Source organism: Schistocerca serialis, chromosome 3 (assembly GCF_023864345.2).
Source record: "Schistocerca serialis cubense isolate TAMUIC-IGC-003099 chromosome 3, iqSchSeri2.2, whole genome shotgun sequence".
NCBI classification, from domain to species: Eukaryota; Metazoa; Arthropoda; class Insecta; order Orthoptera; family Acrididae; genus Schistocerca; species Schistocerca serialis.
In genome coordinates this window covers 1039684727-1039696759 of record NC_064640.1, presented here as the reverse complement: position 1 = coordinate 1039696759, position 12033 = coordinate 1039684727, and positions in this window count along the sequence as shown.

Genomic DNA, 12033 nt, shown 5'->3' with positions numbered 1-12033 from the left:
CCTGGGACCTTCTTATTGACGATGAAACACAGAAATTGCATAGGAATTAAATTCAAATGGCACAATGCCGACTTAAGTACAAGATTACTGACACCTTAACTTTCTATGATTTGAACCTCTCCTGTGAGTCCAGCTTTCGATTCCGATGCTTCACTTCAGGTTTACTGTATAACTTGGACCTTCGTATTGACGATGAAGCACAGAAATTGCAACGGAATTAAAATCAAAAGGCACAATGCCGACTAAGTGCAAGAGGACTGACACTCCAATTTTTATGATTTGAACTTCTCCTGTGAGTCCAGTGTTAGATTCCGATGCTTCACTTCAGGTTTACTGTATCCCTTGGCCCTTCTTATTGACGATGAAACACAGATATTGCATCCAAATGTAATACAAAAGGCACAATGCCGACCTAAGTACATGAGGACTGACACTCTAACTTTCTATGATTTGAACCTCTCCTGGGAGTCTAGTTTTAGATTCCGACGCTTCACTTGAGGTTTACTGTATACCTTGGACCTCCTTATTGACGATGAAACACAGATATTGCATCGGAGTTAAATACAAAAGGCACAAAGCCGACTTAAGTACAAGAGGACTGACACTCTACCTTTCTATGATTTGAACCTCTCCTGTGAGTCCAGTTTTAGATTCCGATGCTTCACTTCAGGTTTACTGTATCCCTTGGACCTTCGTATTGACAAACAAACACAGAAATTGCATCCGAATTTAATACAAAAGGCACAATGCCGACTTAAGTGCAAGAGGACTGACACTCTAACTTTCTATGATTTGAACCTCTCCTGTGAGGCCAGTTTTAGATTCCGATGCTTCACTTCAGGTTTACTGTATCCTTTGGACCTTCTTCTTGACGACGAAACACAGAAATTGCATCGGAATTAAATTCAAAAGGCACAATGCCGACTTAAGTACAAGAGGACTGACACTCTAACTATCTATGATTTGAACCTCTCCTGTGAGTCCAGTTTTAGATTCCGATGCTTCACTTCAGGTTTACTATATCCCTTGGACCTTCTTATTGACGATGAAACACAGTAATTGCAACCGAAATTAATACAAAAGGCACAATGCCGACTTAAGTACAAGAGGACTGACACCTTAACTTTCTATGATTTGAACCACTCCTGTGAGTCCACTTTTCGATTCCGATGCTTCACTTCAGGTTTACTGTATACCTTGGACCTCCTTATTGACGATGAAACACAGATATTGCATCGGAATTAAATACAAAACTCACAATGCTGACTTATGTAGAAGAGGACTGACACTCTAACTTTCTATGATTTGAACGTGTCCTGTGAGTCCAGTTTTGGATTCCGATGCTTCACATCAGGTCTACTGTATACCTTGGACTTACTTATTGACGATGAAACACAGAAATTGCATCGGAATTTAGTTCAAAATGCACAATGCCGACTGAAGTACAAGAGGCCTGACACTCTAACTTTCTATGATTTGAACGTGTCCTGTGAGTCCAATTTTGGATTCCGATGCTCCACTTCAGGTCTACTGCATACCTTGGACCTTCTTATTGACGATGAAACACAGAAATTACATCGGAATTAAATTCAAAAGGCACAATGCCGACTGAAGTACAAGAGGACTGACACTCTAACTTTCTATGATTTGAACCTCTCCTGTGAATCCAGTTTTAGATTCCGATGCTTAACTTCAGGTTCACTGTATCCCTTGGACCTCCTTATTGACGATTAAACACAGAAATTGCATCCGAATTAAATACAAAAGGCACAATGCCTACTTAAGTACAAGCGGACTGACACTTCTTACAATCTATGATTTGAACCTCTCCTTTAAGACCGGTTTTAGGTTCCGATGCTTCACTTCAAGTTTACTGTATCCCTTGGACCTTCTTATTGACGGTGAAACACAGAAATTGCATCCGAATTTAATACAAAAGGCACAATGCCGATTTAAGTACAAGAGGACTGACACTCTAACTTTCAATGTTTTGAACCTCTCCTGTGAGGCCAGTTTTAGATTCCGATGCTTCGCTTCAGGTTTACTGCATCCTTTGGACCTTCTTATTGACGACGAAACACAGAAATTGCATCCGAATTTAATACAAAAGGCACAATGCCGATTTAAGTACAAGAGGACTGACACTCAAACTTTCAATGTTTTGAACCTCTCCTGGGAGTCCAGTTTTAGATTCCGATGGTTCACTTCAGGTTTACTGTATCCCTTGGACCATATTGACGATGAAACACAGTAATTGCATCCGAACTTAAGTCAAAATCACAATGCCAACTTAAGTACAAGAGGACTGACACTCTATCTTTCTATGATCTGAACCTCTCCTGTGAGCCCAGTTTTAGATTCCGTTGCTTCACTGCAGGTTTACTTTATCCCTTGGACCTTCTTATTGACGATGAAACACAGATATTGCATCCAAATGTAATACAAAAGGCACAATGCCGACCTAAGTACAAGAGGACTGACACTCTAACTTTCTATGATTTGAACCTCTCCTGGGAGTCCAGTTTTAGATTCCGACGCTTCACTTGAGGTTTACTGTATACCTTGGACCTCCTTATTGACGATGAAACACAGATATTGCATCGGAGTTAAATACAAAAGGCACAATGCCGACATAAGTACAAGAGGACTGACACTCTACCTTTCTATGATTTGAACCTCTCCTGTGAGTCCAGTTTTAGATTCCGATGCTTCACTTCAGGTTTACTGTATCCCTTGGACCTTCGTATTGACGAACAAACACAGAAATGGCATCCGAATTTAATACAAAAAGCACAATCCGGACTTAAGTGCAAGAGGACTGACACTCTAACTTTCTATGATTTGAACCTCTGCTGTGAGTCCAGTTTTAGATTCCGATGCTTCACTTCAGGTTTACTGTATCCTTTGGACCTTCTTCTTGACGACGAAACACAGAAATTGCATCGGAATTAATTTCAAAAGGCACAATGCCGACTTAAGTACAAGAGGACTGACACTCTAACTTTCTATGATTTGAACCTCTCCTGTGAGACCGGTTTTAGGTTCCGATGCTTCCCTTCAAGTTTACTGTATCCCTTGGACCTTCTTATTGACGATGAAACACAGAAATTGCATCCGAATTTAGTACAAAAGGCACAATGCCGACTTAAGTACAAGAGGACTTACACTTCTTACTGTCTATGTTCAGAACCTTTCCTGTGTGACCAGTTTTAGATTCCGAAGCTTCACTTCAGGTTTACTGTATACCTTGGACGTTCTAATTGACGATGAAACACAGAAATTGCATCCGAAATTAGTACATAAGGCACAATGCCGACTTAAGTACAGGAGGACTGACACTCTAACTTTCTATCATTTGAACCTCACCTGTGAGTCCAGTTTTAGATTCCGATTCTTCACTTCAGGTATACTGTATACCTTGGACCTTCTTGTTGACGATGAAGCACAGAAATTGCATCCGAATTTAATACAAAAAGCACAATGCCGACTTAAGTACAAGAGGAATGACACTCTAACTTTCTATGATTTGAACCTCTCCTGTGAGTCCAGTTTTAAATTGCGATGCTTCACTTCAGGTTTACTGTATACCTTGAACCTTCTCATTGACTATGAAGCACAGAAATGACATCGGAATTAAATTCAAAAGGCACAATGCTGACATAAGTACAAGAGGGCTGTCACTCTAACTTTCTATGATTTGAACCTCTCCTAAGAGTCCAGTTTTGGATTCCGATGCTTCACTTCAGGTTTACTGTACCCCTGGGGCCTTCTTATTGACGATGAAACACAGAAATTGCATCCGAAATTAATACAAAAGGCATAATGCGGACTTAAGTACAAGAGGACTGACACTCTAACTATCTATGATCTGAACCTCTCCTGTGAGTCCAGTTTTAGATTCCGATGCTTCACTTCAGGTTTACTGTATCCCTTGTACGTTTTTATTGACGATGAAACACAAAAATTGCATCCCAATTTAATACAGAGGGCACAATGCAGACTTAAGTACATCAGGACTGACACTCTAACTTTCTATGATTTGAACCTCTCCTGTGAGTCCAGTTTTAAATTCCGATGCTTCACTTCAGATTTACTGTATCCCTTGGACTTTGTTGTTGACGATGAAACACTGAAATTGCATCGGTATTAAATTCAAAAGGCACAATGCCGACTTAAGTACAAGAGGACTGACACTCTAACTTTCTATGATTTGAACCTCTCCTGTGAGTCCAGTTTTAGATTCCGATGTTTCACTTCAGGTTTACTTTATCTCTTGGACCTTCTTATTGACGATGGAACACAGAAATTGCATCCGAAATTAATACAAAAGGAACAATGCCGACTTAAGTACAAGAGGACTGACACCTTAACTTTGTATGATTTGAACCTCTCCTGTGAGTCCAGTTTTCGATTCCGATGCTTCACTTTAGGTTTACTGTATCCCTTGGACATTCTTATTGACGATGAAACACAGAAACTGCATCCGAATGTAATACAAAAAGCAAAATGCTGACTTAAGTACAAGAGGAATGACACTCTACCTTTCTATGATTTGAACCTCTCCTGTGACTCCAGCTTTAGATTCCGATGCTTCACTTCAGGCTTACTGTATCCCTTGGACCTTCGTATTGACGAACAAACACAGAAATTGCATCCGAATTTAATACAAAAGCACAAAGCCGACTTAAGTACAAGAGGACTCACACTCTAACTTTCTATGATTTGAACCTCTCCTGTGGGTCCAGTTTTAGATTCCGATGCTTCACTTCAGGTTTACTGAATACCTTGGATCTTCTTATTGACGATGAAGCACAGAAATTGCGTCGGAATTAAATTCAACAGGCACAATGCCGACTTACGTACAAGAGGACAGACACTCAAACTTTCTATGATTTGAACCTCTCCTGTGAGTCCAGTTTTAGATTCCAAAGCTTCACTTCAGGTTTACTTTACCCTCTAAACCTTCTTATTGACGATGAAACACAGAAATTGCATCGGAATTAAATTCAAAAGGCACAATGCCGACTTAAGTACAAGAGGACTGACACTCTAACTTTCTATGATTTGAACCTATCCTGGGAGTGCAGTTTTAGATTCCGACGCTTCACTTCAGGTTTACTGTATACCTTGGACCTCCTTATTGACGATGAAACACAGAAATTGCATCGCAAATAAATACAAATGGCACAATGCCGACTTAAGTACAAGAGGAATGACACTCTCACTTTCTATGATTTGAACCTCTCCTGTGAGTCCAGTTTTAGATTGCGATGCTTCACTTCAGGTATACTGTATACCTTGAACCGTCTTATTGACTATGCAGCACAGAAATTGCATCGGAATTAAATTCAAAAGGCACAATGCCGACTTAAGTACAAGCGGACTGACACTTCTTACAATCTATGATTTGAACTTCTCCTGTCAGACCGGTTTTAGGTTCCGATGCTTCACTTCAAGTTTACTGTATCCCTTGGACCATCTTATTGACGATGAAACACAGAAATTGCATCCGAATTTATTACAAAAGGCACAATGTCGATTTAAGTACAAGAGGACTGACACTCTAACTTTCAATGATTTGAATCTCTCCTGTGAGTCCAGTTTTAGATTCCGATGCTTCGCTTCAGGTTTACTGTATCCCTTGGACCTTCTTATTGACGATGCAACACACAAATTGCATCCGAATTTAATACAAAAGGCACAATGCCGATTTAAGTACAAGAGTACTGACACTCTACCTTTCTAAAATTTGAACCTCTCCTGTTAGTCCAGTTTTAGATTCCGATGCTTCACTTCAGGTTTACTGTATCCCTTGGACCTTCGTATTGACAAACAAACACAGAAATTGCATCCGAATTTAATACAAAAGGCACAATGCCGACTTAAGTGCAAGAGGACTGACACTCTAACTTTCTATGATTTGAACCTCTCCTGTGAGGCCAGTTTTAGATTCCGATGCTTCACTTCAGGTTTACTGTATCCTTTGGACCTTCTTCTTGACGACGAAACACAGAAATTGCATCGGAATTAAATTCAAAAGGCACAATGCCGACTTAAGTACAAGAGGACTGACACTCTAACTATCTATGATTTGAACCTCTCCTGTGAGTCCAGTTTTAGATTCCGATGCTTCACTTCAGGTTTACTATATCCCTTGGACCTTCTTATTGACGATGAAACACAGTAATTGCAACCGAAATTAATACAAAAGGCACAATGCCGACTTAAGTACAAGAGGACTGACACCTTAACTTTCTATGATTTGAACCACTCCTGTGAGTCCACTTTTCGATTCCGATGCTTCACTTCAGGTTTACTGTATACCTTGGACCTCCTTATTGACGATGAAACACAGATATTGCATCGGAATTAAATACAAAAGGCACAATGCTGACTTATGTAGAAGAGGACTGACACTCTAACTTTCTATGATTTGAACGTGTCCTGTGAGTCCAGTTTTGGATTCCGATGCTTCACATCAGGTCTACTGTATACCTTGGACTTACTTATTGACGATGAAACACAGAAATTGCATCGGAATTTAGTTCAAAATGCACAATGCCGACTGAAGTACAAGAGGCCTGACACTCTAACTTTCTATGATTTGAACGTGTCCTGTGAGTCCAATTTTGGATTCCGATGCTCCACTTCAGGTCTACTGCATACCTTGGACCTTCTTATTGACGATGAAACACAGAAATTACATCGGAATTAAATTCAAAAGGCACAATGCCGACTGAAGTACAAGAGGACTGACACTCTAACTTTCTATGATTTGAACCTCTCCTGTGAATCCAGTTTTAGATTCCGATGCTTAACTTCAGGTTCACTGTATCCCTTGGACCTCCTTATTGACGATTAAACACAGAAATTGCATCCGAATTAAATACAAAAGGCACAATGCCTACTTAAGTACAAGCGGACTGACACTTCTTACAATCTATGATTTGAACCTCTCCTTTAAGACCGGTTTTAGGTTCCGATGCTTCACTTCAAGTTTACTGTATCCCTTGGACCTTCTTATTGACGGTGAAACACAGAAATTGCATCCGAATTTAATACAAAAGGCACAATGCCGATTTAAGTACAAGAGGACTGACACTCTAACTTTCAATGTTTTGAACCTCTCCTGTGAGGCCAGTTTTAGATTCCGATGCTTCGCTTCAGGTTTACTGCATCCTTTGGACCTTCTTATTGACGACGAAACACAGAAATTGCATCCGAATTTAATACAAAAGGCACAATGCCGATTTAAGTACAAGAGGACTGACACTCAAACTTTCAATGTTTTGAACCTCTCCTGGGAGTCCAGTTTTAGATTCCGATGGTTCACTTCAGGTTTACTGTATCCCTTGGACCATATTGACGATGAAACACAGTAATTGCATCCGAACTTAAGTCAAAATCACAATGCCAACTTAAGTACAAGAGGACTGACACTCTATCTTTCTATGATCTGAACCTCTCCTGTGAGCCCAGTTTTAGATTCCGTTGCTTCACTGCAGGTTTACTTTATCCCTTGGACCTTCTTATTGACGATGAAACACAGATATTGCATCCAAATGTAATACAAAAGGCACAATGCCGACCTAAGTACAAGAGGACTGACACTCTAACTTTCTATGATTTGAACCTCTCCTGGGAGTCCAGTTTTAGATTCCGACGCTTCACTTGAGGTTTACTGTATACCTTGGACCTCCTTATTGACGATGAAACACAGATATTGCATCGGAGTTAAATACAAAAGGCACAATGCCGACATAAGTACAAGAGGACTGACACTCTACCTTTCTATGATTTGAACCTCTCCTGTGAGTCCAGTTTTAGATTCCGATGCTTCACTTCAGGTTTACTGTATCCCTTGGACCTTCGTATTGACGAACAAACACAGAAATGGCATCCGAATTTAATACAAAAAGCACAATCCGGACTTAAGTGCAAGAGGACTGACACTCTAACTTTCTATGATTTGAACCTCTGCTGTGAGTCCAGTTTTAGATTCCGATGCTTCACTTCAGGTTTACTGTATCCTTTGGACCTTCTTCTTGACGACGAAACACAGAAATTGCATCGGAATTAATTTCAAAAGGCACAATGCCGACTTAAGTACAAGAGGACTGACACTCTAACTTTCTATGATTTGAACCTCTCCTGTGAGACCGGTTTTAGGTTCCGATGCTTCCCTTCAAGTTTACTGTATCCCTTGGACCTTCTTATTGACGATGAAACACAGAAATTGCATCCGAATTTAGTACAAAAGGCACAATGCCGACTTAAGTACAAGAGGACTTACACTTCTTACTGTCTATGTTCAGAACCTTTCCTGTGTGACCAGTTTTAGATTCCGAAGCTTCACTTCAGGTTTACTGTATACCTTGGACGTTCTAATTGACGATGAAACACAGAAATTGCATCCGAAATTAGTACATAAGGCACAATGCCGACTTAAGTACAGGAGGACTGACACTCTAACTTTCTATCATTTGAACCTCACCTGTGAGTCCAGTTTTAGATTCCGATTCTTCACTTCAGGTATACTGTATACCTTGGACCTTCTTGTTGACGATGAAGCACAGAAATTGCATCCGAATTTAATACAAAAAGCACAATGCCGACTTAAGTACAAGAGGAATGACACTCTAACTTTCTATGATTTGAACCTCTCCTGTGAGTCCAGTTTTAAATTGCGATGCTTCACTTCAGGTTTACTGTATACCTTGAACCTTCTCATTGACTATGAAGCACAGAAATGACATCGGAATTAAATTCAAAAGGCACAATGCTGACATAAGTACAAGAGGGCTGTCACTCTAACTTTCTATGATTTGAACCTCTCCTAAGAGTCCAGTTTTGGATTCCGATGCTTCACTTCAGGTTTACTGTACCCTTGGGGCCTTCTTATTGACGATGAAACACAGAAATTGCATCCGAAATTAATACAAAAGGCATAATGCGGACTTAAGTACAAGAGGACTGACACTCTAACTATCTATGATCTGAACCTCTCCTGTGAGTCCAGTTTTAGATTCCGATGCTTCACTTCAGGTTTACTGTATCCCTTGTACCTTTTTATTGACGATGAAACACAAAAATTGCATCCCAATTTAATACAGAGGGCACAATGCAGACTTAAGTACATCAGGACTGACACTCTAACTTTCTATGATTTGAACCTCTCCTGTGAGTCCAGTTTTAAATTCCGATGCTTCACTTCAGATTTACTGTATCCCTTGGACTTTGTTGTTGACGATGAAACACTGAAATTGCATCGGTATTAAATTCAAAAGGCACAATGCCGACTTAAGTACAAGAGGACTGACACTCTAACTTTCTATGATTTGAACCTCTCCTGTGAGTCCAGTTTTAGATTCCGATGTTTCACTTCAGGTTTACTTTATCTCTTGGACCTTCTTATTGACGATGGAACACAGAAATTGCATCCGAAATTAATACAAAAGGAACAATGCCGACTTAAGTACAAGAGGACTGACACCTTAACTTTGTATGATTTGAACCTCTCCTGTGAGTCCAGTTTTCGATTCCGATGCTTCACTTTAGGTTTACTGTATCCCTTGGACATTCTTATTGACGATGAAACACAGAAACTGCATCCGAATGTAATACAAAAAGCAAAATGCTGACTTAAGTACAAGAGGAATGACACTCTACCTTTCTATGATTTGAACCTCTCCTGTGACTCCAGCTTTAGATTCCGATGCTTCACTTCAGGCTTACTGTATCCCTTGGACCTTCGTATTGACGAACAAACACAGAAATTGCATCCGAATTTAATACAAAAGCACAAAGCCGACTTAAGTACAAGAGGACTCACACTCTAACTTTCTATGATTTGAACCTCTCCTGTGGGTCCAGTTTTAGATTCCGATGCTTCACTTCAGGTTTACTGAATACCTTGGATCTTCTTATTGACGATGAAGCACAGAAATTGCGTCGGAATTAAATTCAACAGGCACAATGCCGACTTACGTACAAGAGGACAGACACTCAAACTTTCTATGATTTGAACCTCTCCTGTGAGTCCAGTTTTAGATTCCAAAGCTTCACTTCAGGTTTACTTTACCCTCTAAACCTTCTTATTGACGATGAAACACAGAAATTGCATCGGAATTAAATTCAAAAGGCACAATGCCGACTTAAGTACAAGAGGACTGACACTCTAACTTTCTATGATTTGAACCTATCCTGGGAGTGCAGTTTTAGATTCCGACGCTTCACTTCAGGTTTACTGTATACCTTGGACCTCCTTATTGACGATGAAACACAGAAATTGCATCGCAAATAAATACAAATGGCACAATGCCGACTTAAGTACAAGAGGAATGACACTCTCACTTTCTATGATTTGAACCTCTCCTGTGAGTCCAGTTTTAGATTGCGATGCTTCACTTCAGGTATACTGTATACCTTGAACCGTCTTATTGACTATGCAGCACAGAAATTGCATCGGAATTAAATTCAAAAGGCACAATGCCGACTTAAGTACAAGCGGACTGACACTTCTTACAATCTATGATTTGAACTTCTCCTGTCAGACCGGTTTTAGGTTCCGATGCTTCACTTCAAGTTTACTGTATCCCTTGGACCATCTTATTGACGATGAAACACAGAAATTGCATCCGAATTTATTACAAAAGGCACAATGTCGATTTAAGTACAAGAGGACTGACACTCTAACTTTCAATGATTTGAATCTCTCCTGTGAGTCCAGTTTTAGATTCCGATGCTTCGCTTCAGGTTTACTGTATCCCTTGGACCTTCTTATTGACGATGCAACACACAAATTGCATCCGAATTTAATACAAAAGGCACAATGCCGATTTAAGTACAAGAGTACTGACACTCTACCTTTCTAAAATTTGAACCTCTCCTGTTAGTCCAGTTTTAGATTCCGATGCTTCACTTCAGGTTTACTGTATCCCTTGGACCTTCGTATCGACGAACAAACACAGAAATTGCATCCGAATTTAATTCAAAAGGCACAATGCCGACTTAAGTGCAAGAGGACTGACACTCCAATTTTTATGATTTGAACTTCACCTGTGAGTCCAGTGTTAGATTCCGATGCTTCACTTCAGGTTTACTGTATCCCTTGGACCTTCTTATTGACGATGAAACACAGATATTGCATCCAAATGTAATACAAAAGGCACAATGCCGACCTAAGTACAAGAGGACTGACACTCTAACTTTCTATGATTTGAACCTCTCCTGGGAGCCCAGTTTTAGATTCCGACGCTTCACTTGAGGTTTACTGTATACCTTGGACCTCCTTATTGACGATGAAACACAGATATTGCATCGGAGTTAAATACAAAAGGCACAATGCCGACTTAAGTACAAGAGGACTGACACTCTACCTTTCTATGATTTGAACCTCTCCTGTGAGTCCAGTTTTAGATTCCGATGCTTCACTTCAGGTTTACTGTATCACTTGGACCTTCGTATTGACGAACAAACACAGAAATTGCATCCGAATTTAATACAAAAGGCACAATGCAGACTTAAGTGCAAGAGGATTGACACTCTAACTTTCTATGATTGAACCTCTCCTGTGAGTCCAGTTTTAGATTCCGATGCTTCACTTCAGGTTTACTGTATCCTTTGGACCTTCTTCTTGACGACGAAACACAGAAATTGCATCGGAATTAAATTCAAAAGGCACAATGCCGACTTAAGTACAAGAGGACTGACACTCTAACTTTCTATGATTTGAACCTCTCCTGTGAGTCCAGTTTTAGATTCCGATGCTTCACTTCAGGTTTACTGTATCCCTTGGACCTTCTTATTGACGATGAAACACAGTAATTGCAACCGAAATTAATACAAAAGGCACAATGCCGACTTAAGTACAAGAGGACTGACACCTTAACTTTCTATGATTTGAACCACTCCTGTGAGTCCACTTTTCGATTCCGATGCTTCACTTCAGGTTTACTGTATACCTTGGACCTCCTTAATGACGATGAAACACAGATATTGCATCGGAATTAAATACAAAAGGCACAATGCTGA